The 12,394-nt window shown below is 44.8% G+C and overlaps 2 long non-coding RNA genes across 3 annotated transcripts; both read left to right on the top strand.

The window, feature by feature from the left end:
• The first annotated feature begins 3,082 nt into the window (after nt 1-3,082).
• Nucleotides 3,083-4,470, top strand: LOC137916605 (uncharacterized). Its single transcript, XR_011106524.1, has 5 exons — nt 3,083-3,217; nt 3,313-3,401; nt 3,490-3,561; nt 3,644-3,769; nt 3,962-4,470. It is a non-coding gene; the product is annotated as an uncharacterized lncRNA (long non-coding RNA).
• A 5,559-nt stretch (nt 4,471-10,029) lies between these two features.
• LOC137916604 (uncharacterized) lies at nt 10,030-11,527 on the top strand. 2 transcript variants are annotated; one of them, XR_011106523.1, is made up of 5 exons: nt 10,030-10,274; nt 10,367-10,455; nt 10,544-10,613; nt 10,695-10,825; nt 11,017-11,527. It is a non-coding gene; the product is annotated as an uncharacterized lncRNA (long non-coding RNA). The 2 variants fall into 2 exon arrangements; XR_011106522.1 differs by having other exon boundaries at nt 10,030-10,455.
• The last annotated feature ends 867 nt before the right edge of the window (nt 11,528-12,394 follow it).

Genomic DNA, 12,394 nt, shown 5'->3' with positions numbered 1-12,394 from the left:
TTCAGAACGACGGTGATCATTTTTGTATTGCATCATTACGTATTTGTTTGGCTTGTGCAGCAGATTTCACCGTTTAAGTACGTTAAATTTGAGTCGATGCCTGTATTCGTCGCTTTGAGAATCTTTCCTGACACGAACATAATGTAGTACATGAAAAGTACCATGAGGGCAGTATTTATGTAAATTTAGCCGTGATCTAATGAACAGTAGCTTTGGTACCGACCTTGGCTGCACATTTAATATCTCCTAACCACAACAGAAATCCTGCTGGATTGCAATGGATTTGCAATCTTTTTAAATTGCAAATCCATTACTCTCAATATGTCAGGGGGGGCGCCTGTGACCCCGGAGAACATGCTTTATTTTTTGCCGTACTAGATTAAAGTGTAATTGGGTTTTTTTCTTCCCAGGGGGGGCGTAACAAAGAAATTAAGAAGCACTGCTGCAGCCTATTGCAGCTATGAGAGGGGGGGGGGGGGGGTACACCCTGGAAGTGTCGCCAGTGCATCGCGGGTATCTTAAATGAATCATTATCAAAAATAGAACAACAACAATACTTATACTGTTCTCGCCTCATACAGCTAATCATTTTTGCCTTTCTATAGGGGAGGGTTCGCTCAACAATGGCTTGGTGTTTGTTTTACTTTTTTTTTATTAGTTAGATAAAGGCAGCAAGGCTATTTCTCCCAAACTAATTTCTATTTCCATCTATCATTTCAAATTTAAGTACATTTATTTGATGTGGAATCTGATTCATTGGGATTATCTTCTTTAAAACGTTTTAAACGTCTGAAATCATCACCAACATCCAAGATAAAAATAAGGCTTTCTTTCTTTCAACATCATCCTGCGGTCCGTCAAAGATCCAGATTATTCACATTCACTTAATGAAATACTCCACAAATATTAATGCCAGTTCGCTAGTTACAGAAAACACAAATGATGGTGTTGCTTTGAATTTTTGAAATGGGATCCAGAGTTTTGGTAGAATGACCAGTAGGGCCAGTAACCGTTCTTCCTCTTCCTCTTCTTATTACTAAAACATGTTCTTAGCGTTATAAAGTAAACATCTAATCAAAATAAATACAACAGAATATTATGCTGTGACTGAAAATTTGTCAGAAATCACTATATCGACTACTTTATCAAAGACATCAAGACGTTTGGCGTCATCGCCCCCTACAGGAAACAAGTGAGGCTGCACGGTGGTCATATTCATGTGATGGGCAGTTTCCACTGGTCGTCACCAAAGTTGACTTTTTTAACATGTTGAGAAAATCCTAAAGGCTCTGAAATAAATGCTCAGCTTTGATGCGAGTGAACTCAAGGTTAGAACACTACTAGAAACCCTGTTCAGGTTCCCTGGCTGCCTGAGGGGGAGTTTACAGACTAACACTTTTATTTTGAAACTTTCAGCGGAAGTTCCATCATTGTGATTGTGACTTCCGCTATTTAACGCCGGGCATTAGTGACGTCAGAAGTGTGTCTTGCACCGGGCCGCACGGCCAGGTTTGGCATTTTCTAGCGTCGAAAGCGCTTAAAATGAGATAAGAGGAGTTAAAGGAGACCAAACGAATCCGAAGGCTTTGAAAAGGTAAAATGAATTTCCCGATTTATGACATTTTAACCGATTCACGCGCAATATAATATGCTAACGGTAGCTAGGCGCAGCTAGCTCGAGCAGCTTTTGTATTTTCTCCAAATCCCTTTTTTCTGTTTTGTTCTCACGCCGATCCTAAATACCGCTCGTTTTCTGCGAGTGTCCCTTTGTTTCATGTCACGCAAAAAAGACCGATGTGAGAAAGTAATAAGGCCAAAAAAAAAAAGGAACTCCTGTTCGTCAAATGACGATGAATTAACTTGTAGGAATGTTTATGGGATTCTGAGCCGCGAGAGAAATTAGACACCCTCAGGTGAGCTCTTCTGTTGAGCTGCACCCAGGTGTGGCTGGGGGGGGTAATGAGATGCAGTTTAGCATCTAACCGGAAGTGCAATTACGAGACAAATATTCAGGTTAAAAAGATTTTACACTTGTTACGTACACAGATTTGGTGTTAGGAAGATTCTACAATAATAATATACGGTGTCTTAATCCTCCTCCTCTGTTCAGAGATGGTTTCTCCAGAAATGGCTCCTTTAACTCCTCTTTAAGCGTGCGTGCGTGCGTGTGTGTGTGTGTGTGTGTGTGCGTGCGCGTGCGTGGAGCAAATGGCACAAACGACTTTCAGGTGACTTCAACCTTCCTCGGCTGGAGGCCCAGAACTCTTTTCGTTGTTGTTTTTGTCATTAGATGTTATTCTGTCTCTCTCACAGTCCTCAAAAATGCTGAGTCGACCTCTGACCCTGAAGGACAGCGATGGCAGGCGGCAGGGCTTGGGGGCGGCGACAGCGACGCCGCATCCAGCTCGGCCTTCGGCTGACGATGAGGCCGATGGCGGCGCGTCTGAAACAGGTTCGTTTTGATGGATGGAAAGTCCGTTTGAGGACTTCTGTTTCCACGCAGACCAGCTGAGCGAGGGAACTCACTGCCTTTTTGTTGTCCTTCAGGAGTTTTGTCTCCGCCTGTGTCTCCTTGGAGCGTCTCCTCCGCAGCTTCCTCTCCCTCTCACTCTATTGTCTCCTCTCCTCATGAGTCACCCTCTGCTCCCTCTCTCCTCTATCACACTGCAGTCTTAACTTCTCCCGCTCATTCCCCCTCTCCCAGCCCTCCACCACCCCCATGCTGCGGTTCTCAGCAGTTGCCATGGAAACGATATTTGAGTTGGCGAGGGGCGTAACTTGTTTGAGTCCCCTGAGGCCATTGAAGGACTGGACGGCCCCGCCTGGCCTGAACGACCACTGGTTGGTTGGCTCTAATATTAACCCTTATTAATATTCATGAGTATTAGTACATCATAATATTGCACTTAGAGCATTAACTATAACTTTCCTTTCTCCTTGCAGCTATGTGCGTACGCCTACACCCAGGTGAATACAAATATACCCTATTTTAATGTCTTATTTCTTTGTGCGTCATTTTTAATCGGTGTGCGGTTCGTGCCCAGCTTCTCCCACCCGGCGACTTCAGAAGCAGCGGTCCAATCACAGCTCCCGTTGCCTACGCCTCCCCCGGCGACGGTCTCTTCCTTCGCCGTCATCTTCAGCCAATGGACTATCTGCTCTGCTTTCCACGAGCCAATCGACAGCAGGCCCAGAGTTTCTCAGCACAAATGGAGAGGTGGATATTTTTTTTGTCGTTTCCTATTTTTTATTGTCAAGTCATTTTTACTCATAGTTTCCACTGATTGGATCTCTGTGTCCATTTTATGTCAGCGAGCCAAACGCGTCTCACAGATTCGAATCCGGCGGGCATCACCGCGTGAAACGTTGCTCACGCCAATGGGACTGCCAAAGGTCAAAGGGTAGGTCTCGTGGGTGTGGAGGAAATGAACACAGTCATTTACAAACACATTGACCATATTCCAAAATCATCAGTAAACATTTTTTCAGGTTAAAGAAGAAAGAGTTCAGTCTGGAGGAGATTTATACGAACAAGAACTACAATTCCCCCTCAACCAACAGGTAATGGTAACCTTTAAAATGAATAATGCAAATCTCGCTGAATCTCCGGTCTTCTGCCATGTTTTGTTTTTTCACCCCACAGGAGTCTTGAAGCAATATTTGAGGAGCCACGGGAGAAGAATGGAGCGCTACTACTGATTGGACGGCAGAAAAGACGGAGGGTTCTCCTTTTTCCTGACTCAGCCCCGGAAAAGGAAGAGACTGCAAGGTGGGTTGGGAAATGTATTGGGAGCATGATAAAGCGACGGTAGTCTCCTTATTTATGTCCCTCCTTCGTGTTATTTTGTATTTTATTTCTAACTACGCAGTTGTATTCATTATTACTACATAGAGGTAGCACTTCTCTTTTCTTCATCTTGTTCTTCACACTTCTTTTTTTCAAAATGTTTGTCGCCTTCAGGGGCGGGACTTCCTGTTACCATGGTCCCCAGGAAGCGGAAAGCATCTCTCCGTCAGTGCAATGGCAGCGTCCCTCATGGGGACGAGTCGGACGTGGATGTGATGCTGGTGGAGCGACTCAGTGCTCTCGAAGACTTTCTGATACAACGAGGCTTGGATGTGTGATCTGTGACATCACATCCCGTCAGCAAACCAAAGGCCAAATGAACACATGGTTTTTTTTTGCAGTGTATTTGCTGTTTTGTTTTTTACAGTGTTAGATGTGAAACGTGAACCAGATGGATAGAAATATAAATGTACATTTTCTTCGTGATGCTGATCTGCTCGGAAGAAAAGCCCATAAGGGGCAGCTTATATTTTCAAGAGGTTTGTTAACATCAATACTCTATTAGTACTGGGGCAGTACTGAATGAGTACTACGGCAGTATTGTGTGAGTACTGGAGGTCTAAAATATTTGGACCTTTTTAAAATGTAATATATTTCAGCTGGCAAAATGTCTATATTTCGATCAATACAATTTGTGTCTGCAGTTAGGTTTGTTGTTGTTTATTTGTGGACATGAGATTAAAGTATGTATATTTACATTCAGATTGTCTGTGATATCATCATTGGTGTTGAGAATTTGTCAATGGCTGGTTATCAGCTGGTCGAGTTTATGCTGGCCTCACAGCCAGATGGTACTGGGTTCAAGTCGTGTCTGCGTCGGGGTTCTCCTGTTTCCGCCCACCTCCAAAAACATGCAATTTAGGGGAATCGATTACTCCAAATTGTCCTTAGTGTGTGAGTGCGTGCGTCGGTGTGTGCACGGGGGTAATGTTGAAAAGTTTAAAGAGCCCCGGCTTCAAATCCCACCACGGGAATGGGATAGAGAGGGGGTAGCGGGGTAGGCCCAGGGCCGCCTGGGCGGGGTGAAGTGGACCGGTCCAGTTCACCCCGCCCAGGCAAGGCCCCAGGCCTACCCTGCTACCCCCACTCTACCCCACCCCCACAGCGGGACTCGAACCCAGGGCCTCCGACACGGTGGTTGGTAGCAATACCAACCACCCCCCAGTGCGGGGTAGGAAACTCGAGGCATTAACAAAGTCATACTTGTCGGATGATGAGGTGCTATTTCAGACCACAGCGTGTCGCACTGGAGCTGTGCTTTTTCCTTATGTGACGCCATACTGCGTTCTCGGTGGTGCAGCGGGTAGCACACTTGACTCCCAGCCAGAAGGTCCTGGGTTCGAAACCAAGGGGCGCAGCATGTAGTTTTTTTACAAGAATTTGAGGTTTGTTGTTTGGTCCTCGGCAGCTGTGTTGGATCAGTCGTTCTTCGCCTCTGCGCTTTGTGATGATGCTGGAGAGACACTGATTTTGGGTGTGAGAGTTATTATTGCGTGTGGATTTTGGTTCATGGGTTAATGTGGCTTCCAGTGTGTGTGTCTCTAGTTCAGCTTTTCCCAACCGGTGTGCCGCGAGAGATCGTCAGGTGTGCCGTGAGAAATTTTCCAAAAATATATATATATATTTTTTATTTTTTATAATATCACGTAATTAACATTGTCGGGTGTCCGCGCTGTGATAAAGTGTGTGTGCCGCCCGTAGATCGCTCTTCAGACTTTGAAGTGAACGACAACAGCTGGTTTCCGTCATTGTGAGCCAAAAAAAAAAGTCTGTTAAAGTCTAACGTGATTGGTCGAGATGTGTGTGTGGGCGTGTGCGTGCAGGGGGTGGGGGGTGTTTACGCACACGCAGCACAGCGAGCGGACGAAACGAAAGGGAGGCAGGGAGAGAGAGAACTTTAGACCAGAGACAAACGACGCGCCAGAAAGGGTGAGGAAAAAAACGAGCGATAGAAAACGTAGAAATCCGGACACATTTTAATGCGGTTGACACAAAGGTAAAATAAAATAAAGGAAGATCGTATCTTGGGGAGCCGCTTATCCAAAGAAGTGCAGACCCACTGAGCTGGTGGGAGTCCAGGTGTTCAGTCTACCCACGTCTCACACACGGAGATTGAGACTGTATCGTGGCAACATCTGTCCCCTCAGAGAGAATCTTCTCCAGAACAGGACAGATGATAACAGAAAGGAGAAACAGGATCAGCCCCTCCAAGCTGAGCCACCTGGTTTCCTTTGATGCCAATCTTCAGTAAAACAGTAGAACTGTTACCTGATGCTGCTTTATCTTTTGCACTTTTTAATTTATGTTTTCTTGTTGTGTTGTTTGAGATTTAAATGCAGAGATTTGACCTTGTTCTCTGTGAGATGTGTTTGGTTTTGTATTTTATATTATATAATATGTTTATTGTAGCTAGCAGTGCAAAGAGGATTTAAATAAAGACATTTAATAAACATTTGATATATTGCATGTTTTTACATTAGTAGCTAATTTTACACTGCACATGATTTGGTATTAAATTAATTTTGTCAACAACAAAAAAAATCTGAGGAGCCAAAAGAACCGGCTCTCTTAAAAGAGCTGGAATTCCCATCACTACACTGAACTGGAGCAAGATGGTGGTTTAAAGCTAAAGTTTGCTGATTTTCCTTTGGACAGTTTCTGGTTATCTGTTGCCAAGGAGTTCCCTGTTCTAGCCAACAAAGCTATTCTGACATTGCTCCCATTTTCAACCACATATCTGTGTGAGCTGAGCTTCTCAAGCTCGACGGCGATAAAAACTACAAGCAGAGAGAGACTGAGAGCTGATGAGGAAGAGCTTCGTGTGTGTCTTCATTTTGTGTTCATCGAAACAGCCCCAGGTTTCCCACTAAGTATAAATACATAAAAAAAACTATATTATTAATTATATGTATTATAATAAAGGTCATCTAATCTAATATGTACTGTTAGAGTGTAATTTTGTGTCGGAATTTCAGCTAATATTTATGCATCCCTCTGGATGCAGAGTTGTATCCAGAGGGATGTGCCAAAGCATACCTTTATTTGCCTCTGAACGCATTTTGTCTTCCGTTTTTTGGTGTGTTCTCTGTTGTATAGAAATATTTTAGGTGATACTCCCTCTAATACCCCACAAGACTGATGAGTACTGTGTCCTCCTTCCAGCTATTTGCCTTCAGTGCTTGCTGTATTTTTTTATATAAACTGTAAGCACATTTATTATTCATGAAATAAACATCTAGTCTTCAGAACAACGGTGATCATTTTTGTATTGCATCATTACGTATTCGTTTGGCTTGTGCAGCAGATTTCACCGTTTAAGTACGTTAAATTTGAGTCGATGCATGTATTCGTCGCTTTGAGAATCTTTCCTGACACGAACATAATGTAGTACATGAAAAGTACCATGAGGGCAGTATTTATGTAAATTTAGCCGTGATCTAATGAACAGTAGCTTTGGTACCAACCTTGGCTGCACATTTAATATCTCCTAACCACAACAGAAATCCTGCTGGATTGCAATGGATTTGCAATTTTTTTAAATTGCAAATCCATTACTCTCAATATGTCAGGGGGGGCGCCTGTGACCCCGGAGAACATGCTTTATTTTTTGCAGTACTAGATTAAAATGTAATTGGGTTTTTTTCTTCCCAGGGGGGGCGTAACAGAAAGAAATTAAGAAGCACTGCTGCAGCCTATTGCAGCTATGAGAGGGGGGGGGTTACACCCTGGAAGTGTCGCCAGTGCATCGCGGGTATCTTAAATGAATCATTATCAAAAATAGAACAACAACAATACTTATACTGTTCTCGCTTCATACAGCTAATCATTTTTGCCTTTCTATAGGGGAGGGTTCGCTCAACAATGGCTTGGTGTTTGTTTTACTTTTTTTTTATTAGTTAGATAAAGGCAGCAAGGCTATTTCTCCCAAACTAATTTCTATTTCTATCTATCATTTCAAATTTAAGTACATTTATTTGATGTGGAATCTGATTCATTGGGATTATCTTCTTTAAAACGTTTTAAACGTCTGAAATCATCACCAACATCCAAGATAAAAATAAAGCTTTCTTTCTTTCAACATCATCCTGCAGTCCATCAAAGATCCAGATTATTCACATTCACTTAATGAAATACTCCACAAATATTAATGCCAGTTTGCTAGTTACAGAAAACACAAATGATGGCGTTGCTTTGAATTTTTGAAATGGGATCCAGAGTTTTGGTAGAATGACCAGTAGGGCCGGTAACCGTTCTTCCTCTTCCTCTTCTTATTACTAAAACATGTTCTTAGTGTTATAAAGTAAACATCTAATCAAAATAAATACAACAGAATATTATGCTGTGACTGAAAATTTGTCAGAAATCACTATATCGACTACTTTATCAAAGACATCAAGACGTTTGGCGTCATCGCCCCCTACAGGAAACAAGTGAGGCTGCACGGTGGTCATATTCATGTGATGGGCAGTTTCCACTGGTCGTCACCAAAGTTGACTTTTTTAACATGTTGAGAAAATCCTAAAGGCTCTGAAATAAATGCTCAGCTTTGATGCGAGTGAACTCAAGGTTAGAACACTACTAGAAACCCTGTTCAGGTTCCCTCGCTGCCTGAGGGGGAGTCCTAGACTAACACTTTTATTTTGAAACTTTCAGCGGAAGTTCCATCATTGTGATTGTGACTTCCGCTATTTAACGCCGGGCATTAGTGACGTCAGAAGTGTGTCTTGCACCGGGCCGCACGGCCAGGTTTGGCATTTTCTAGCGTCGAAAGCGCTTAGAATGAGATAAGAGGAGTTAAAGGAGACCAAACGAATCCGAAGGCTTTGAAAAGGTAAAATGAATTTCCCGATTTATGACATTTTAACCGATTCACGCGCAATATAATATGCTAACGGTAGCTAGGCGCAGCTAGCTCGAGCAGCTTTTGTATTTTCTCCAAATCCCTTTTTTCTGTTTTGTTCTCACGCCGATCCTAAATACCGCTCGTTTTCTGCGAGTGTCCCTTTGTTTCATGTCACGTAAAAAAGACCGATGTGAGAAAGTAATAAGGCCAAAAAAAAAAAGGAACTCCTGTTCGTCAAATGGCGATGAATTAACTTGTAGGAATGTTTATGGGATTCTGAGCCGCGAGAGAAATTAGACACCCTCAGGTGAGCTCTTTTGTTGAGCTGCACCCAGGTGTGGCTGGGGGGGGTAATGAAATGCAGTTTAGCATCTAACCGGAAGTGCAATTACGAGACAAATATTCAGGTTAAAAAGATTTTACACTTGTTACGTACACAGATTTGGTGTTAGGAAGATTCTACAATAATAATATACGGTGTCTTAATCCTCCTCCTCTGTTCAGAGATGGTTTCTCCAGAAATGGCTTCTTTAACTCCTCTTTAAGCGTGCGTGTGTGTGTGTGTGTGTGTGTGCGTGTGCGTGGAGCAAATGGCACAAACGACTTTCAGGTGACTTCAACCTTCCTCGGCTGGAGGCCCAGAACTCTTTTCGTTGTTGTTTTTGTCATTAGATGTTATTCTGTCTCTCTCACAGTCCTCAAAAATGCTGAGTCGACCTCTGACCCTGAAGGACAGCGATGGCAGGCGGCAGGGCTTGGGGGCGGCGACGGCGACGCTGCATCCAGCTCGGCCTTCGGCTGACGATGAGGCCGATGGCGGCGCGTCTGAAACGGGTTCGTTTTGATGGATGGAAAGTCCGTTTGAGGACTTCTGTTTCCACGCAGACCAGCTGGGCGAGGGAACTCGCTGCCTTTTTGTTGTCCTTCAGGAGTTTTGTCTCCGCCTGTGTCTCCTTGGAGCGTCTCCTCCGCAGCTTCCTCTCCTTCTCACTCTATTGTCTCCTCTCCTCATGAGTCACCCTCTGCTCCCTCTCTCCTCTATCACACTGCAGTCTTAACTTCTCCCGCTCATTCCCCCTCTCCCAGCCCTCCACCTCTCTCACCTCGACCTCCCGCTCCCTCCTTACCTTCCGTTCTTCCTCCTGCTCCTCAGTCTTGCCCCGCCTCCTCTCAGCTCACCGCTCGGAGGTGCGCCGCCTCCTGCGAGGAGCGCTGGCTTCCCTCGGTCATCGTCTGGACTTTCTGGAGAGGAGCATTGGAGCGAGGAAGAGGAGGACCAGGCAAATAGAAGGGAAAGGAGGATCAGGCTGTTCTCCCGGTGAGATCGCCGTTGCCTCCATTATCGCTGGGGACTCACCCGCGCCTCCGCACCGTTCCTCCAGTCTGAGCCAATCACGAGGCGGGGGCAGGAGAGGCGACGCGGAGGAGGGCGACGGATGTGGTGACAAAAGGAGGAGGAAGAACCACAGAGGAAGAGAGATGACTGGAAATGGGGACGAAGATGGAGATGAGTCTGCTGGGGGATAGTCCAGCCAATGGACTATCTGCTCTGCTTTCCACGAGCCAATCGACAGCAGGCCCAGAGTGGATATTTTTTTTGTTTCCTATTTTTTATTGTCAAGTCATTTTTACTCATAGTTTCCACTGATTGGATCTCTGTGTCCATTTTATGTCAGCGAGCCAAACGCGTCTCACAGATTTGAATCCGGCGGGCATCACCGCGTGAAACGTTGCTCACGCCAATGGGACTGCCAAAGGTCAAAGGGTAGGTCTCGTGGGTGTGGAGGAAATGAACACAGTCATTTACAAACACGTTGACCATATTCCAAAATCATCGGTAAACATTTTTTCAGGTTAAAGAAGAAAGTTCAGTCTGGAGGAGATTTATACGAACAAGAACTACAATTCCCCCTCAACCAACAGGTAATGGTAACCTTTAAAATGAATAATGCAAATCTCGCTGAATCTCCAGTCTTCTACCATGTTTTGTTTTTCACCCCAAAGGAGTCTTGAAGCAATATTTGAGGAGCCACGGGAGAAGAATGGAGCGCTACTCCTGATTGGACGGCAGAAAAGACAGAGGGTTCTCCTTTTTCCTGACTTCACTCAGCCCCGGAAAAGGAAGAGACTGCAAGGTGGGTTGGGAAATGTATTGAGAGCATGATAAAGCGACGGTAGTCTCCTTATTTATGTCCCTCCTTCGTGTTATTTTGTATTTTATTTCTAACTACGCAGTTGTATTCATTATTACTACATAGAGGTAGCACTTCTCTTTTCATCATCTTGTTCTTCACACTTCTTTTTTCAAAATGTTTGTCGCCTTCAGGGGCGGGACTTCCTGTTACCATGGTCCCCAGGAAGCGGAAAGCATCTCTCCGTCAGTGCAATGGCAGCGTCCCTCATGGGGACGAGTCAGACGTGGATGTGATGCTGGTGGAGCGACTCAGTGCTCTCGAAGACTTTCTGATACAACGAGGCTTGGATGTGTGATCTGTGACATCACATGTTTTTTTTTTTGCAGTGTATTTGCTGTTTTATTTTTTACAGTGTTGGATGTGAAACGTGAACCAGATGGATAGAAATATAAATGTACATTTTCTTCGTGTTGCTGATCTGATCTGCTCGGAAGAAAAGCCCATAAGGGGCAGCTTATATTTTCAAGAGGTTTGTTAACATCAATACTCTATTGTAGTACTCTATTAGTACTGGGGCAGTATTGTGTGAGTACTGGAGATCTAAAATATTTGGACCTTTTTAAAATGTAATATATTTCAGCTGGCAAAATGTCTATATTTGGATCAATACAATTTGTGTCTGCAGTTAGGTTTGTTGTTTATTTGTGGACATGAGATTAAAGTATGTATATTTACATTCAGATTGTCTGTGATCTCATCATTGGTGTTGGGAATTTGTTAATGACCGGTTATCAGCTGGTCGAGTTTATGCTGGCCTCACAGCCAGATGGTACTGGGTTCAAATCGTGTCTGCGTCGGGGTTCTCCTGTTTCCGCCCACCTCCAAAAACATGCAATTTAGGGGAATCGATTACTCCAAATTGTCCTTAGTGTGTGAGTGCGTGCGTCGGTGTGTGCACGGGGGTGGGGGAATAGTTGGTAGTAATGTTGAAAAGTTTAAAGAGCCCCGGCTTCAAATCCCACCACGGGAATGGGATGGAGAGGGGGTAGCGGGGTAGGCCCAGGGCCGCCTGGGCGGGGTGAAGTGGACCGGTCCAGTTCACCCCGCCCAGGCAAGGCCCCAGGCCTACCCTGCTACCCCCACTCTACCCCACCCCCACAGCGGGACTCGAACCCAGGGCCTCCGACACGGTGGTTGGTAGCAATACCAACCACCCCCCAGTGCGGGGTAGGAAACTCGAGGCATTTACAAAGTCATACTTGTCGGATGATGAGGTGCTATTTCAGACCACAGCGTGTCGCACTGGAGCTGTGCTTTTTCCTTATGCGGCGTTGTACTGCGTTCTCGGTGGTGCAGCGGGTAGCACACTTGACTCCCAGCCAGAAGGTCCTGGGTTCGAAACCAAGGGGCGCAGCATGTAGTTTTTTTACAAGAATTTGAGGTTTGTTGTTTGGTCCTCGGCAGCTGTGTTGGATCAGTCGTTCTTCGCCTCTGCGCTTTGTGATGATGCTGGAGAGACACTGATTTTGGGTGTGAGAGTTATTATTGCGTGTGGATTTTGGTTCATGG

Source organism: Brachionichthys hirsutus, unplaced genomic scaffold (genome assembly GCF_040956055.1).
Source record: "Brachionichthys hirsutus isolate HB-005 unplaced genomic scaffold, CSIRO-AGI_Bhir_v1 contig_828, whole genome shotgun sequence".
Taxonomy (NCBI): domain Eukaryota; kingdom Metazoa; phylum Chordata; class Actinopteri; order Lophiiformes; family Brachionichthyidae; genus Brachionichthys; species Brachionichthys hirsutus.
Note: the sequence above shows the minus strand (reverse complement) of the source record. Positions and strands in the feature narration are given on the sequence as shown.